The sequence below is a fragment of the Rhinolophus sinicus genome, chromosome 17, assembly GCF_057876585.1.
Source record: "Rhinolophus sinicus isolate RSI-liver-muscle chromosome 17, RSI-T2T, whole genome shotgun sequence".
Classification (NCBI taxonomy): Eukaryota; Metazoa; Chordata; class Mammalia; order Chiroptera; family Rhinolophidae; genus Rhinolophus; species Rhinolophus sinicus.
This window is the reverse complement of record NC_142517.1, coordinates 22,413,563-22,432,515: the sequence shown is the minus strand read 5'-3', so window position 1 is coordinate 22,432,515 and position 18,953 is coordinate 22,413,563. Positions and strand designations below refer to the sequence as shown.

General features: G+C 34.2%; 1 protein-coding gene across 40 annotated transcripts in view; it reads left to right on the top strand.

Moving 5' to 3' along the window:
- LOC109447544 (uncharacterized) overlaps positions 1-18,953 on the top strand; it is a 661,414-nt gene that overhangs the window by 510,277 nt on the left and 132,184 nt on the right. For 27 of the 40 annotated variants that reach the window (XR_012494217.2, XR_012494213.2, XR_012494211.2 and 24 more), the window contains one exon: positions 6,939-7,053. The exons of 10 other annotated variants lie outside the window; for them this stretch is intronic. The gene's annotated coding sequence lies outside the window, so the exon portion shown is untranslated. Of the gene's footprint in view, positions 1-819; positions 1,298-1,912; positions 2,116-2,135; positions 2,302-6,938; positions 7,054-10,274; positions 18,946-18,953 lie in introns of those variants that run through there. 3 more of the 40 variants (XR_012494224.2, XM_088794094.1, XR_016019669.1) reach the window with 3 other exon arrangements.

Here is an 18,953-nt window from a genome sequence, read left to right as displayed (position 1 = left end):
GAACTGGATAAATACCTATATACTGCCTTTTGTGTTGTGAAACACAGTGGCACAGACATAACTGTGTTCAGCCAAATATTTCCCTTCCTTTTATAACAATGCATATAGATTGTTTTCATGTATGTACACAAATCCATATTTTGTGTAAACATATATTCAATATTTAATTATAGCCTGCAGACATTTCTTAATCTCAAAAACTTTTACATATGTATTACATACTAAAACTCAACTATTTGTTATTCTTTTTTAAAGTTCATATATCAAAAAAATAAAAAATATACTAATAGCTTGTTGGTTGATTTCATTCCAGCAACTTAAGATTTCAACACAGTTTAAATCATATTGATGATTCAGATGCTGGCAGATCTTATAATTCTTGTGAAATGAGAGCATAGCTAATAAAAATATTAAGCAATTATTTTTATTAAAATCGTAATTTTTTTCATTATTAAATAGAAATGATTGATGTATACAGATCAGTCTCACTCATGTGTCTGTTGGGCTGTTTCGGGGGCTTCATAGGGAACTGGAAAGACTCCTTTTGCCCTTTTGCAGGGAGGTGGGGGCAGGGAGAGAAGGCAAAGAGTAAAGTATAGGACTGTTAAAGACTGCTGGCATTATTTCTCTCTATCACATGTGAGTCTGGATGCCTGCTTCCTGAGGTAGTGGATCCAGGATGAGATTGTGTCGGAGCCTGTTTCCACAACTGCATTTAGAGATCTGTCTTATTGATTGGGGCGGGGGGGGGGGGGGGGGGAGTGGAGGTGGGAGTGTGAGGTGAGGGCAGGACCAACCGACTACTGGCGAACTGAACCACAAGATATTTTCTTCCGGAAAGATGTCAAACAACTGAGACTCAGCCACAGAGAAAGTAGAAAAGTGGAAAAATAAGGAGACCCTGGAAAAGATGAAGGCATTTCTTATTAAAGCCCTGGGGCTTTTTCTTTTCACTCCTTTTCTTTCTTTCGGTTCTCTTTTTTTTCTTCCATCATCTGACCTGCAAAGGCTAGAGTGACAGCGTCATGCAAATGCTGCAGTCCCGCAGGTCTGGGAGAGGGTGGATGCTAGACTGTGAGTTAATGTTAATGATGAGCGCAGTGAAAATACCAGCCGCTGCCACCCCCTGCACACAGAGCGCTCTGAGTCAGCATCAGATGCTTTGCCTCGCCTCTCGCAGGGTGTCTGTATGCCTGCGCGCGCGCGTGCTCGCTCGGGCATCCGTGTCTAGCCGAGGGGAGGGGGTGGCGTGTGAGTGCGTGGAGGGTAAAAGCCAGTCAGTCAGTGAGAAGCAAAGGTACGTTGGAGAGCAACTAAAATCTGACTGATTTCCATCTTTGGAGCATCAGATGTATTCCCTAAGGAGGATGGGTCTCCGTGATGGGGGTGGTATAATTATGTTAATGTCATATTTATGGAGGGGTGAGATTTTTCATTCTAATAATTGGTTGAATGCTATGGTCAAAAATTGTAAAGCCATATTCAGTTTTAAGGAAAAGCATGGACTTATATCTAAGGACTGTTTTATTTTTTGCTTTTTGTGAGTGCTGCTTTTTTGTTTGAATTTTTAAAAAAACTATTTACTATTTTTAGTCATAACTGATTCAGTATGGAAAAATCAAATGATAAACAGAAAAAGATCTTATATAATGATGTATTACATCATGGAGCAGAATATTTAAAGTCTTACAAGGCAAAGTAAAGATCTGGACAGGGGGTGGGGGTGGGGAATGGAAAGGGGTGTGGTACTAGGGTGGAGGAGGGGGGCCAGTTAGCAAATATTTTGTTCAGCATAGCTTTCCTTACAGCTTACTTGGAAATGGATGATTCACCTGTTCTACAGGAAAACATTCTAATTCTTTCCGTTTTGTTTTTTTGTTTTTTTTTTCCTCCTCCTCTTTTCCCTTTTAAGATCAACCACTTCAGAAGAACCAGATTCCACTTCTGTGGCCAGGACTTTTATGTTATGGCTGGTCCGATGGTTTTACCCTTCGTTCTATGCTACTAAACCTTGGATCATTCCTAAAGTACAAATTCTGTTCTCGAACCACAAACAAGGCTAAAAGATCGAAGGAAATTCAGTGAATACAGGATTGGGATTGTGCATTTTCAAAAGTATTGAGCTTTCTAATGCAACTATTTCAGATATAGAATCATTTTTTTTTTTTTTTTCTTATCGTGTTGCCAGCATTTTAAGTTACGTTTGTTAAGTGGCATTGCTCAAATAGCTACAGAGTATGCTTGGGAATATTTGCTGTCTGGATAGTTTGGAGATTGAAAGAGAAAAATCAAGCTTCAGAGGTATTAAATTATGACATGCAGAAAAGTTTTTTTGTTTTATTCTTAACTGCAACAGTATATATTTAAATCAGATTTAAAGTGTTATATGTCCTGGGCCCACCTTAACAGTTGTGCTGTATAGAAGTGTAATGGGAAGCAAAATTTCAATCAGGGTCCCATTAACTGGGATGTAATCCTTCTTTGATGTAATAGAGGCTATGGTATTGCTGTACAAGTCTGCTAGAAACAGATTTTTAACCCATTTTTAGTCTCTTTCTTTGGATCTAATGCAGTGACTCTTAACTGTTCATTGTTTGCATTGTTTCTCATATTCTTCATTATTTAAAGGTCTGGAATTAATCTGTAAATGGTCGTCGTGAATATTCAGCTCATCCTAACTTTTATATATCCTATATATTTCTTCGTATGTATTTTAATTACTATTTAAAGGGAAAAGTTTAACTGAACCCAACTGTAATTTCTCAGCTAGCCTTATAACTGGAAGAAGAATTCTACCTCATCAAATCAGACTTTTCCTAGTCCCTGAGACCCTAACTTGTGAGGTATTTTAGTAACATCACAAGTCAGGCTCTTGGGACCTAGGCGGAGGGGAACCAGCAGCTTTGGACCTTATTGATTGTCTGCAGTTACCACCAGAACAAAAGAACATACATAGATACTGCCTAGAAGAAAAGAACAATGCTCTTCTTTATAATCAGCAATGTTTTCACGATGACCCCACCCCCAAAAATACTATTTTCAGAAACTGTACTCTAAAGTGATTATAGAGTTTCACTGAATCGCATTTATATTATAACGACCATATAAAAGCAATATAAGATATCTGTGTAAGAAGCAAAATTACAATACAAGTGTAAAAATGCTACTTTTAGTATATTTTAAGGTGGCTAGTCTAAGAGAATACCTCCTTAGATAATAATGGAGAGAGTGGTTTATATATGTATAACTTTTTTCATATGCATAGACTATATACATTAGCTACTTAAATCATATATGTCTCCATGTAACTATGGCTCAGAATATATAATATATAGCTATAATCGTGCTTGAGGCCTAGAAATAAAATGATTTACAATCTTCTCTACTGACCCTGTTAGATTTTACTACTGATTTAAGAAGAATGCTGCTTTATATTTGGTATTTGTTGTCAGAGTTTTCCTTAGTTTTTTAACCAGGCAAAATACTTTATATGTCTTTTTATAATAAGACATTCCCTTGTTATAAGAGTTCAAGTGACAGCTATCAATAATTAGCAAAAATATGGTACCTTTTAGTTTTTATATTTTAGTTTCTATGCCTCATGGACCTATTGAGATAAATCAGTAAACATTACCTATCAAATCAGACTCTAATTCATCTATCAGCTGAATCTTAAATGTATAGTTTTATAAGAATTTTATTTTCTTAAGAAGTAACTATTTCACCTATAACTGATGTGTCATATTTGAACATTATTAGCCACTGGCATATCAAATAAGTAATTTTTTGAAATAGAATCAATATATTCAATCTGTTTAAGAATTTTACAATAATGCTGCAGATATTAAGATTCAAAATGGACACTTTCCATAATAGAAGAAACAAAGCAATTTCACTCTTTTAACTCTAATGCTTTACATGGGTACTATAAATTTATATCTTCTGCATTGTTAAAATAAATTTGTGAATGTATTTTAGAATACTGTATGGAGTCTTTGTTCACCTTTTCATTGAATGTGTTATAATTACTTATGATTTGAAACATCACAGAATACAGGTTACCCATGAGTTATATTTCTTAAAAAATTGACTTTACAATATCATAAACATATTTATCATCTATATATGGTACATAGGATATGTTTAAGCATGTATTCACACTGTACCTATTCAGATTTTTAAATTATATTACTTATTTCATTTCTCCAGAATCTTGAAATTTTAAGTGTGTGCATGTGTGTGTATAAACATGTTTTAAAACTGTAAATGAAAGGAGGTAATCTAAATAGTAAAGGTTTTCGGTAGTATTAATCTTTTACTTCTTTTAACTTCATTCTCATTGTAATTGAACATTTTTAAAGCATACAGTTTCTTAATACAAAGATATCTGTGTACATATATATTAAGTACACAGAAACTTGATTATACTTAATAACAATGTTTACACAAAGGATCAGAAACTATAATACTTCTTATGTAAAACAATATCACATACAAGTATATGTTTACAGACACCTGTTTTAATATAATCATAAATAATATGTATAAGATGTTCCATCAGTGTAGTTCCAAAATAATGTGAAGGATAGATATGTATTGCTATATGATATTAGATATAAGCTATTTCCAATGCAATATTTTCTTTTATGTTATCATATTTATGAACCACACTATATATTAACTTCTGTTACATAGAAGAAAGGTACTAAAGCTAAATTTAGAATGTAATGATGTTTATTTCCCCATAAACATATATAAAATATATTTTTTTTACTAATCGTCATGTATTCTTTGAGCCCTCCCTATGTACCTTTCCTATATATATATATACGTCTTTTCTGAGAGCATCATTGATAAAGCTTTTCTCTTACTCCAGAAAGGTGAGTAAAGATGTGAGTGGGTGACTTTGTTTATATAAACTTCTTTATGCTGTATCTAGATAGATGGACACTTTTTCTGTATTTGGATCGTAACTGTCAAGGGATAATATTGTTTCGGGACTGTATAATATGATTTGGAAAATCAGATCATACTAAGCTTAAAATAAGAGGAGAGATCCTCAACAAAGAGCGAGGAAATGATGTGTGTTGCATACAGAAAAAGCAGTGATATTAACAATTCGATGGCTTCCTGGTTGGGAGACCAGCCTGAGCCAGACGCATATATTAAGGGCTGTCTGCTGCGGATGCGAGCTTGTTCAATGCGGTGGAAATGAGGGATCACCTCCTCTTTGACACCAGCTTATTTTTACATTTTTATTTTGAAATAGCAAATCACTGTTTTACATAAGTATGCTAACCCCTGTTTGATTCTTTCCCTTTCTCACATTGTTAATTTACTATAAACTTCAAGTTCCTTTTCTTAAAATATCATCACTCACCTCAAACATCTATCAAAGACCAATGAAGTATTAGTTTTTCTTTTGTCTCTTTTGTATTGCTTTGGTAATATTGTGATGCTCATGCTTTTAACTTTAAAAATCTGTGAGGAAAACATCAGTTTTCCAAAATGGCAGTTTTTAAAGCCTTTTAAGATCCATCAAGGAAGCCACTTCTGGAATTTTACCAAATATGATATGATTATAATTCATTTCAGGGTTCATAGGATCAATATATTTCTTAGTTTAAAAGTGCTTAACACTTTAGTGTTCTAGTGAAGCTATAGAAGAGGTGTAGAGATATTCTAAAGTCATTTAAGCATAGGTTACATTAATAGTGTTTAGAAGAGGTTTAAGAATCTCAGGGGAATTATAGTACAGGTTAATTACTAATGAAATTAGAAAAGGTGTATACTACCTTAAATTCCTCTTCAAAAGGAAATGCTGGTACATGTTGAATTCACCTGATAAATATGTAAATAGTTTTACAAACTATCCTATTTAAATGCGTTTCAAGAAGAGCAGGATATAAAGGGTTAGCTAACACCCAAATTTTCTTGCCATTTACACATGCAGTGCAGCCTAGGTTTCTGTAGGCTGCAAATGCAGGCATCATTTTGATATCTTGGATTATTGCCTTTGGTTTCTTACTATTCATTTAATTTAACACTCACATCCCAGCGATCTCTTAATGATGGTATTTGGAAGGAAAATAAAGTTCCTAATAGAGAGAACTTTTAAAAAATCTTGGCCATTTGTAAGCATTTGAAAAATATACTCTTTAGAGTAGCTTTGCAACTACATATTTACTGTGCAGAAACTTAAGTAATATTCTTACCTGTCATCTCCGTATTTGGTTTTCTGATCTATAAGTGACCGAACACACATTGAGACATTTATATATGTGTGTGTGGATAGATGATAGATAGATAGATAGATAGATAGATAGATAGATAGATAGATAGATAGATAGATAGATAGATTTTAAGTCTTAGTAAAAACAGCATAAAAATTGAGACATCATCATAAAATCATTCATAATTTTTAGTGAGTGATTTTCATTTTAATTGAATGTTACTTTCCCCCCACATCTTCCCATATTAAATGTAGCTTTTTAAGGTGAAGTGCATTACTAGCCAATAATATTTACTTGTATGCAATGTTTTTACTTCTGGAAGTTTAAAAGCAGGTGGAACTTGAAGGTAATTGAGATTGAGTGAATTTAAGTTTAAATAGTTTTATTTTATGTAATCAGTCAGTTAATTCCAAGCCTATTTTATAGAAAATTTAAAAGTGAAAGATTCTCATGGTCAAATACATTTTTCATTGTTTATATAAGTAATGAGATTTTTAAGTTTATTGCCTTAATAATTAATTCCTAAACAAACAAAAAAGTGTAAGAATGATCATGGATTACATCTGTTAGGTCAGTTAGATAAGAATAATGATCCCTAGGTTTTTTCTTGGCCTTTTAATGTTTTGGGAGTGTTTTGGGTTCTTTTATGTAGGCAGATTTAACCATTCATTTTTTTCTAAGAAATTTCTCCCTTTCTATTGGTAGGTATCTGACGATTTGTGAGCACCAAGTGACCATTCTGTGGAATCATCTTTCCTTGCCTTTGAATTAGCTTTCCCTAGACCATGAGTCAACATCAGTATTTTATGCATCCAAATTGGTAGGTCTTCCTTGAAACTCTTCTGTATATTTTTCTGGTCATATTAAGTGAATTGTGAGAAATTAAAGGTTTACATTGTGATTGTCTTTCCAGTTTCCAAATATCTTCAGTAAGAGATTTGGGTGGTGTTGAAACACTAGCTAACAGAAGCATTTCGTTTTGTAGGATTTAAAAATGTAATGTCTTTCTCATAGAAGACTTCCTATTCTTAGTGAGGATGGGGGGTTGGGGGGAAACCTGGCCGTGGCTAAGTTATTACTCTGTTGTTCATCATACTAAAAGCCCAGCCTGTGCATTTGTAAACCTCGGGGAGGTTTCTACATTAGACAGCATTTTTTGTTGGGGGATTACACCACAGTCGGTTCCCTTTACTTTTCTCTCTCTTCCTGGCCCCCCTCCACCCAACATGGAGCCTTTTCAACTTCTTCAAAGAAGTGGGGGAAAAAAGTAGACTCTTTATTAATGGCAGAAAACAAACTGGCTGCTGGACTTCCGAGACAGCCTTCTAATAATAAAGCAGAGTAGGCACTGCGACAAAGAATTCTTGAATGTACTAAATATATAAGGAAGCCTATTTAAATTCACCAGAGGGGCTTAGAGGACAAGCAGCAGAAAGTTTAGAATTCAATTCAAGCCATGCCAGAAAATGAAAATGTACTTAAAAAAGGATTTCTGAAACAATTGTTCAAAGACATGTCAACTTTTAAGGTTCTTTCTAGAATAATGAAATTCGTACTCTAATTTCTGTGGTGACTTTTTCAATTAGAAAGGGAAAATGATTAACAGAATCTCAAAGGAATTATATCTTATGTTTAAAGAAAATGCATTTTCTTTCCATAGGGTGTGTTTTAGTGAGGGCCACTTAGTGCATTGACTAAACTCACCCAAATATACACACACGACAAAGAGATGATGTATTTTTCAGCAATTAGATATATCATAATCCTACTTTAGAATAAAGATATTCGACTTGTATGTTCTTTCTAGTTCATTTCCTCCCATTCAAGTCTATGATTTATGTTTTGAATAAATGCAATGAACTAATTCTGAAAGAGCAAAGTGCTGATAAATAATAGGACTAGGTGGTGCTAAATTTGAGAGATAAAAAAATGATCTCTACCTTATCTCTTACTTACCAGCTTACAAAGAGCTCTTTAGGTTTTATTTATCTATAAAACATGCTTCTATACGGAGTACCCACATCTATAAGAATACATACCTTATTAGTCCTAATGTTGAGGTAAAGAACTGCTTATAAGGTTCATTTAAAGGCCAGTACAGACTTGACTCAGATGAAATTTTTAGGGTTTTTCCTAGTATCTTTTAGAATTGACACAGATATTGGAAAAATATTATCATTCTTTATCTCAGGGATTACAAATTGTAAAGATGATGGAAGCTTGAACTCTCTATGACATATCTTTGTTGTCATTGTGGAGAGAGCTTCATCAGTACATAAATATAATTTATCAACTCAAAATAAGCTGTTGATACATTCATTCATGCATTCATTCACAAATGTATATCAAGCATAAAAAAAGACTCAATGAATTAAGGCTGTACCAGCACATGGGACCCCTATGGCCATTTAAAACTTGATCACTTAGCAAAATTTGATTGATTTTAAAATGAAATGTCAGATGTATGAATATTAGTTATAGATATTAAATATTTAATGATAATTTAATTTAATGCACTATAAATAGGCACAGCCTGAATCATCATTTACCAAACAACTGAATTGATTTATATTGGCTTAAAAATCTTAATGACATTTTAATACCAAGGACTTCAGTATACTTAATGATTGATCAATGAAATAATCCAAGTACATTCCTTTGCCCAGTTCCTAGCACCAAGAAAACGTTCAATGAATATTAGCTTATTTATTACTGTTTGGGCCTTAGCATTTACCTTTGTTAAACATATTATTTTTTTCATCACTAAAATCTACTGGATATACACTGTCCCATAGGGTGAAAGGCAGACCACATTAGGAAATCATTCCAGCTCCTGGGCACTCAAAAATCATATACTCTAAATATCTTTATCAAATACTTCTGGAGTGTAGACTTTAGGAAAGAAAAAGAGAAATTATGCTGTCAAACAGCTTGTGATCTACAAAAGATATCTTTCATTTGTCCAACATATTTTGTCCTTTTAGTGGGTTTAGCATTTTATAAATCCTGTGAGTTAGCAGTTTTATTCTGTTTTGTATGTTACAGATAAGCATTCTATGTGGTTTGCTTTATTTTCTAGTTGTAGCTCAGATAACCTACCTATATACTTTGAGTTGTTTTGGACAAGGTATGGGTGAGGTATTGTTAGAATGTTGCAATGCCTAGATTCTCTTCATATTATTCCCTATACTATATAAAAGTCTTTAAAAACCGTAGATTGACTAGGAATATTAATAATTGTAGTTTATAAAACTGGCATTTCCAGAATAATTGGACAAAATTTCTATCCCTCAAAACAAAAAAGAAACCATATTTTATTTTTAAGTTAGGTTGAATATAATGGTATTGATCATGCAAAGTTTCATGAAGTGGGAATTAACATTAATTACTCAAAGGTCCAAAACATTCTAATTGTGCTATTCTCTGGGAATTAACAAAATATGCAGAGTAAACTTGGATTTTTAGACTTGCATCATAAATGCCGCCATTGAACTTGACAAGTGAAGTAAAAGGTAGAACACTAGAATTCTAACAACATTTCTACCACTAGTTATCTTATAAAACTGACCCTTTATCCTTTTCACTTTCCCAATTTACAGCTGATTTATGAAACAAGAATGTGGAAGAAGATGATTTTAAAGTTTCTTACATGTAAAAAATTAGTATGTCATAAGATAGTTGGATATTTTTCCATCACACGGGGTATTTTGAGTCAAAGGGGTAGGAAAGGATAACCTTTGTTTAAATCATTACATTAATCACTCTTTCAGTAGCAAAAGATCAAAACCCAGATCAAACTAGTTTAAGAAAGACAGGAAGCTGTATGTATGTCATCATCTCCTCCTCCTCCTCTTCCTTCACCTCATCCCCTCTTCCTTTTCTTATTCTCTTGCTTATCCTCCTCTCTTCTTCCTCCCTGGTCCTCTCTCCCTCCCCTTTCCCTCCCCCTCCCCCTATCCCTATCCTTATCTTTCCTCTTCTCAGTAGCTCTCCCTCTTTCTCTCTCTCTCACTATCTCCAATGTGTTGACTTTATTTTCAGGTGGTTGACTTCATTCTCACCTTCGTTCTGTGTGTTGAAAAAAATGGCAACTGGCAATTCTAGACATGCATTACGCATCATTCCTAGAGCTTATGATTCCAGAAGGAAAAATAAAAAGGTTCTCTCTACCGCTACATCAATTTCATTTCTCAGAAGATTCTGATTGTCTCTGTTTTGCAGACACGTCTCTGTCCAGATGAGAGTTTCGCAGATTGGACAGCCTGTGTAGGGAGGCAAAACACGGTTAACCTAGCAAGGTTGATGTCAAAGGCTTTAAAAGAATTCCAAAGCAGGCAAAAATGTAACAGGAATCCAAACAACCACTACAAGTTTCTAAATCACTCAGTATAATGATATATTATAGGCTCCTGTGAAATATGTTTGTCTTGGTAAACTTGGTGGAGTCTATCCACATATAGGCAATATTATTTAGCCCTAACATGCTCTGTACAACATTATAACTATGAAACATTTGCAGCAGCAAATCTCAACCTTGAGTATCATGGAGAGTCAATACATTTTATTAATTTTTCCATAATCATTTGCTATATGGCATGCATGCATGCCTCAGGAAAGTCAGCATTAGGACTCATTTAGGAAAGTGACATTTTAAAAATTATTTAGGATTATCAGAAATGGGAGTTTGGTAAAGAAGGGATGGTGATTATATTCTGTAATGTCTAGTGACTCTCCTCTGCCACCATATGTTTAGGCTGTCCTGTTACAGCACATTTTATATCCTTTCCACTTTTATCTCCAATATTAGGGAGCATTATATTAATGATTCTTGAAAATATTTTATTTTGTTTTGTGAATTGAGTTCTTCCTTACTATTGTGTCTTCTACTAGTTTTATATCGCATGTATGACCTGGGCATTTTAAATATTTTACTATCCAGAACTATTTAGGGGATCTTTATCGATGAGAAAAAGATTAATTTGTTCTGAACAATGATTCTAATACAAAACATTCTGCTGGTTTTTATTTGTGTGTTTGTGTGTGATGCAGATGAGCAATGCTGTAAATATAATTTAAAGGGTTTGAAAATTGATTTTAATATCACAATTCTTCTTCCTAATTAATTAAATTACAAATTTATGCTATGGTTTTCAGTATATTAAAATAAGTTGTCATATTTGAACATCTGTTTATGCTCCTATTATGAGTATGTGTTTCTAACTGTCTGAAGCATAGATAGCCATAAATAATATTTGTTATTTAGTCTGTGGAAGTATGATAACTACTTGCTCCCACAATGCTTGTTTATTTCCTACAGAGTAAATCTTCCAGATTGTATTTTATCATATCCTTATCAAAATGGAATAAAAAAGAGTAGGATTTTAGTTGAGCCTTGCTGATTGGTTAAGAAAAGCAATCGTTCTCATTGGCAGACTTTCCAGACACTGTACCGTGGCTCGAGACAGTCAGCTGGTACTATCACTTTGTCTTACCTATAAATCACAGTCTCGTAATGGCCCAGGCTGACACCTTGACATTTTCAAGAAGAGTAAAAAACCTGATTTGAATGGAAATCAATTTCATTTCACAAATCTTGGGTAACTACTCCAAGCCTTTCCTTGTGTCTTCTTAAAACTTATTTGGGATTTTCATGATCATCAGAGGATTATTCGAGTGTTACATCATCACTTCTTTTAGCTGTTAAACCATATTCTTCCTTCTTCAATCTCAATATGGATGAATTGATTTTTAAAATTTTATATAAGAAAAAAATCACCACTAAGCCAGATTTTATTTTAAATATGATGTATTGGTAGCTTAAAAATATGGCAGTAGCAGCAACTGCTATTTAGTTTTGCAAACTTTTTGTAAAATGTGCTGTGATTTAAAAAATCCAAGCTGTGTACACACATACCTAGGTTAACCTTTGATTATTGAATAATATACATGTATAATGCCAATTATGGACTGATTTTGAACTTCAACCAAGCAGATCTCATGCCTAGAAACCTCTAAAAGGTATTTTTACTTTTATATTCTTGCACATAAAAAGCAGGTTCAGTATTCTAGAATCAATGAGGAATAGCGTGTATTTAATTGTGTTAGGTGGGTCAAGCATTAAACTCTGCCTTGATTTTTTGACCATTCAACCCAAGTGGCATAGAAATAACCATACTTGACTCGAGTGAAAAATTCTTATAGGATATTTTAGGAACTTGACATTGAATGTTTAAAAAAAAAAAATTAACCTACTCTGTTATGTCTTCTACCTTTAGGAAAACACTATAGTTTCTTTTAAAACCATAGAGTGGAAGAAATGTCTACTTCCTTAGAATTTTTTTTAAATTAAATTTATTGGGGTGACATTGGTTTATAAAGTTATATAGATTCAACTGTACAATTCTATAACACATCATCTATATATTGTGTGTTCACCATCCAAAGTCAAATTTCCTTCTGTCACCATATATTTGACCCCCTTTACCCTTTTTATCTCCCCCTAACCCTCTGAAAACCACTGTGTCTATGACTTTTTGCTTATTTGTTTGTCTTGTTAGTTTGTTGCTTTCAGTTTTATATCCCTTATATGAGTTATAAGATTCTTAGTGGAGGCTAAAACCACCCCAAAATTAAGAACCACTAGTGATAGTTAATGTGAAAAGGAGGAGGTAAATGTGAGAAATCTCATAGCTGCGTAATTAAGAGAATTAAGTAACTGAGTAGATTGCATGGGGATACAAATTGTAGCAAGGCAGAAAGGCAATAACATTTTTATCTTATTTATTTATGTATTTTACCTTTTGATGCTAGAAGAATAAGAATCATGGTAATCCTTTTGTGAACCAGCATCAGATCCCCCCCCTTGGCTCCTGTTTTAGTTAATACAACTTTGATATCAGCCACATTGGATTCATCGTTTGAATGTGACGTCCAGAGATAGATATCAAACAAGTAACGGAAAATTTGAAGGTGATGACATAGTTTTGAAAATCATTCTCACGGAAATCTAGTTGAACACTTTGAAGTCAAGAACCTAGGATTCTGCTATGTTGTTTCTCTCTTTGAATGACTTCCGTTTTCCAGGTAATCTCAAGATGCCCCATGGTTCTCCACCATGCTGTTCACTTTCAAACAGTAGTAATAAGAAGAGAAAAATAGGGACACTACACTTCTTTTTAAAGAAAATTTCTGTAATTGTTATACACACCTTCCAATATACGTGTAACTTAGTCACCAGGTACACACACAAAGCTTTTGGAGAGTGGGTGCATAGAAATGTAGGCTTTATTCTGGGTAGTCATTCAGCCAGTGAAGGACCAGAGGAAAAAGGGGAGAAATGATATTGCAGAAAAACAAGCAATCTCTGTCACAGTGAACATAAACAATTTTGAAGCATTCAATAATTAATGAAGCAAAGTCATAATATAGAAAAAATTTATCTGGACATTCAATCTAAGTAACAGATTTTGGTTGGAAACAAGGAGGCATTTCTTTATACCATATACTTTTATGAAAACGTATCTCATTTCAAACTCCTGTCCTCCTCAAGCGGTTTATATCCTGAAAATACCGGAGTTCTGGGGGCAACTGGAAAGATAGTATTAGAGGTTACAAAAAGAATTAAATCTACTAGCCCAGTGTTACTAAACCTACTAGTCTCAATCCATTTTAAGCGAATTTAAGACATTTATATATTATTCGTAAGACAACCAGTTTATTTACAAAATAAACTATTTTTTCAATGATAACAAGCATTCATTTTATAAAATTAGAAATTCCAGACAAATAGAAAACCAAGAATTTTATAAAATTAGAAATTCCAGACAAATAGAAAACCAAGAAAAAATGTATTTATCTCATCGTTCAGAAAATAACTCTTCTTATCATATAGTAAATACTCATACCTTCTCTCCCTCTCCCTACCAGTTTCTTTCTCCCTCTCAGTCTCTCTCTCATTCACACACATAAATACCCTTAATATTTTCAGAATTATTTGTAACTTGCTTTTTAATTGTTAAATACCAAACGAACACTTTCTCATATATTATAATTTTATCATATGCTCATTATACTATTGTTCGAGTAGAATATAATTAACGAATTCATTCACAGGTGTAAATTGAGTTTCTTTCCATCTTTTTTCCTTAATACCAGTATAAACAGAATTCTGAAGACAAATGCACTTTTATATAATTATGTATAATGATTCCCTTGGGATATTAATAGAGACAGATGATAATGGCCTGAGTGAAGGTGAAGGCAGTAGAAATAGAGATACAAGGGGGCATTGGAGAAATATTTAAAGACAGAAATAATAGAGCCAAGTGTATAGTGGAATAATACCTGGAAAATTTCCACTTAGGTTATTACTTCTCCAAATTATGCTTTTTGCTTTATTTAGCCGTACTCAGGTGATTAGTGGCATCAATTGCTATAGTGGGAGGGTAGACACAATCAAGAACAGAGTCAATGGAAGGTTTAAAGTACCTAGTAGATTCTTTTTTAAAACTTACAATGAGTACAGTAAGCTCAAAGCAGATTGTTCTGATTTGGAGGAACGAGGCTCTTGAGAAGGAAATGGTTTTATTTTTAATTCCTTAAGGGTATGGCCAGAAATACTAACTTGATGCTAGAGACCTGGATCATCAAATTTATAAAAGTTAACTATGAAGTAGAGAAGGATTCAGGACATGAGCTAGAGGTAGTTGCCTATCACACAGGAGGACAGCATGAAACTTTCTAGGCTGTGGTCAGTGAGGAGCCTAGAGTGCAAGAAGGAGGGGAAAATTAGATATAGACAAGGAATATTACCTATTCTGCTCTTTTGGTTGCAACTTCCGGGGAAGGGAAGTGGGTAACAAGACACTTCTGTTAGATGAGTGTGAAGCTATGTGGGCCAAGAGGGATTATGATTCCTACCCACTTGGAGCCTAGACGCCTAGAGGAATGGCAATAGGAGAGAGCTAGAGGGAGTCTAAACTAGTACCCTTTCCCTCCAACCCTCTACCCATCACCTTCCCCCTAAGAAAGTCCTTCAGCAGGGCATGGGGGAGATCTGGAAACGTTTCCTTGTCTTTGAGAGGCATCAAGAAGTTATCTGGAAAAAAGGGGAAGGATGTTGTGGAGTTTCAGAGGATACAAAACACCAGCTAGAACCAAGGTTTAATCAGTAAGTCTTAGCTTTTTCTCCTTGCTCCTTAGCAGACACACCCACTTATTTATTCACTCAGTCAACAAACACACTACTGAGTACCTTCCATATTGCAAGCAGATTATTTTAATCTGTAAACTTCATTTTCATTTGTAGACTTACTTTCAGCTACAATTTATTTTATTGTATTTGTTTAACATTCATTGAACATATCAATGTCTTTATAGTGAATGGGACACATGCTTCACACAATTCTTACTTACGGATGGATATTAGGATTACAATTAGAAGTAAACAAAGTGTACACATACATACACACACATCTATCCACAAAAAATATAGGAAATATTGATGGTGCTAAAGAAAATGTGTAATGGAATGCTCTGGAAAGACTGTACTACATATGTAAAATCGCATCTCTTGAAAATCATTGACTAAAAGAACATCGTGAGAAAAACGGTAATTATTTCTTTGTTTAGTGCTCCTAATATCTTTTCTGGGAATTCAAGTGGAACAGAGAATCCAGTTAGATCTGGTGCTTTGCATCACTATTAAGCTCATATCTGCAAGTTCATCATGTGTGATAAGGCTAAAATGTAAAAGCATTTGAATCAATAGCACTTTCCGATGCTTTTCTGATAAAATTGCTTCATTTTCTTTTCTAACTAATTAATTCATGCAAATGGAAAGATTAAGAAAAAACTTATTTATATTAAGAGTGACAGAATCCAAATAGTGTACCAATGCTGTATTCTTGGTATCTGTGCCACCAGTGAGGCCCTTTTAATAATCAGATCTCAGAAATGTCTGTTGAGAAAGGGATATGCTTTCTGGCTTCCATTTACTTGAATTAAGTTAGGGTCAAGAGCAGCAGTTAGGTTACACCCACCTGGAAATTAATCAGAAAATTCATTCCGCCTTTTGGTATTGCTTTTCTGTTCCTTATGCCCCCACCTCCCTTCTTAAAATCTTGAAACTCCCTTTCACAAATCATTGTTGTTTAAAGGAATTTGAAGTTGTGGATTTCTATATTTACATAATTATATGTGGAAAAAATAGGGTAGGGTAAAATGTTTTTAAAAGGTAATGACATCTTAAAGAAAATTCACACACATCATAAGTGACTCTAATATATTGGCAAATTGGCAAATTTCAGGCTACAGTCTTAGTGATATTTTTGTTAGAAGAAACCTACTTTCCATTTTATGTTTCCTCATTTGCATTACTGCAAATTTATTCATACATGTGAGAAGTATATTATTCATATCCATATTCCTTCCTCCATATTCCAAACCCAATGTGTTTATGAGTTATACATAAGAAACACGTCTGTTATATCTATATATTTATACATATGTATCCATGTGAAATCAAATTTGGTATTACAACTGGATAGCAAGCCCAAGTGATAATAACATTATGTGCTAGATGTGTCTTACTACATCATTAATGACATATCAAAATTGTCAAATATCTTGAAATCCAATAATTATAACTGACAAGATTTAGAACGATTTGTCTCCATTGGGAAGGATTGAAGAGACAGAGAAAGTGAGAGAATACACTTCTGAATTCCTCCTCTAAGTGCATATTGCTGTATGGTAGGCTCTTGTTTCTTCCACAAATATTTTTAGTGAGATGCTGCTTTTACAGTATTCATGGTAACTGGCTACTGAAGTTTTAATGTGCATAAGCCATATCATCTTCTAAAGTCAGAAATCCAGAAAGAATGACAAAGTTTAACTGGCAAGAAGAAAAATGATCAACCTAGCACAGCTTATCTCCATCTAATGGTTGATTCTTCTTAACTCAATATCCCAAGAAATTATTTCATTTGAAAATGTACACAGAGTTCGCAAAGAAAAATTGTTTCTCCCCTACTCTCCAGTTCTCATTCTACCCCTTAGAAAAGCAAATACTATTGCTTAATTCCCAAAATTTTCTCTCAAAAATATCTCAGCATTCATTTGGGGATAAGAGGAAAATAGGGTGACAGTGAATTTTATGCATACAGAACTCATTCATTACAATGATGAGGTATCAAGAATCCCCACCCTGTGTGTCCTGCTTTATCTGTATTTGGGGATGGCATGGGGAGGAGAAAGAGGAAGCTTATGTTTTTCTCTTTAAAATTAATTCCTAGTTAGCCATTTACTAGTGGATTATTTTTAAGCCCAGAAGACATTGTGATTGCATTTTTCTTTTCAGGGATTGTAGCAGATATTTCAGTGAACAGACGATGGTAGACATGTATAGAATAATCTGGTTTTCTAGACAGACCCACTTGTCCGAGATCAAACGGCTACAGCACATTTAGGGTTACAGTTTCCTTCCCTTCCTCCTTCTCAACCGCAGTGGAGCTTTTTCCAGCGTTGCCATAGTAACACTATATCTGGCTGCTAGCTCTGTCGTAAGTTATTGAACTGAGACTGGCTTTTGGTTTAGCAGATAATTAGGTTCTGTCTCACAGGTTCATTTTCCTGTGACTGGGACGTGAATATGACCTACAGCTGGCCTCAATTTCAGTGTCACAGACAAAACTTTAACCCTTCCCAAGCTCCAAGACACTCTCCTACGCCTTGCTGGTGAGGTGGAAGTCCAGTGCAGCTCACACACCTTGGAGAGGATTCCCAAGGCCCCATTTTATTTTTTATCTTCATCATACCACTAAAGAAAATATAGTCAGGGCTGTACACTTAGGGCATTTTCAAAATTAAAAATATATCAACAATATGGTATATATACTTATGTATTTTATATATAACATATACTATATAGAACTTCAAATAGTTATTATAATTTCCCCACTTCTTTAATAGTGTTTAAGTTATGTTAAAGTGTGTGTTGCAATTTGGATTCCACAGTATTTCGATTTCGAAAACCCCGTTCTCAGGAATATTAGCCTGCTACACTGACTCTCAGCTTCGAGGACTGTCTGCCAGTGTATTCACACCCCCTCCTTCTTTTTTTTTTATAAACCCTAGATTTTAATTGACATTAAAAGGTTCCTTTGCAGTCCCAGGCAGGTCCACATGACAGGGAACAATGTCTACTGAAATGCCCAAATGTTCGCTCAGGGCTTGAATCTTGTTCGTTTGGAAAACCAGCAAAGCTCTGCTCTTTGTTTAGGACAAAGAAAGAAGCATAACTTTTGGAACAGATATTGATCTCACAATGCCCATGGCAACACAGAGAGCTGTGAGGTTAATATGAGAGGATATGGCTTCGATGTCAAGCAATAGAAAAGATCAAGGAAATCTGTGAACATTTTAGTGTATTTCACCCAAAACCTTAACCATGGAAGGAAAAGAAAGGAACAGAGCGAGTTGAGACTATCATAATGAAAACATGAATTTAAAAAATCCCATAGCTTAATTGGCTGGGAAATCACAGAACTATGTCAATAGAAATAGGGCAGATTTGTAAAAGGAAAGTCTTAGAGAGTCAACAGTTGTGCATTGGAACTACTATGTGTGTGTGTGTGTGTGTGTGTGTGTGTGTGTGTGTACACACACGTGCACCACATAGACTATATTCTATTTTAGTCCATTCCTTCCATTCTCAAACTC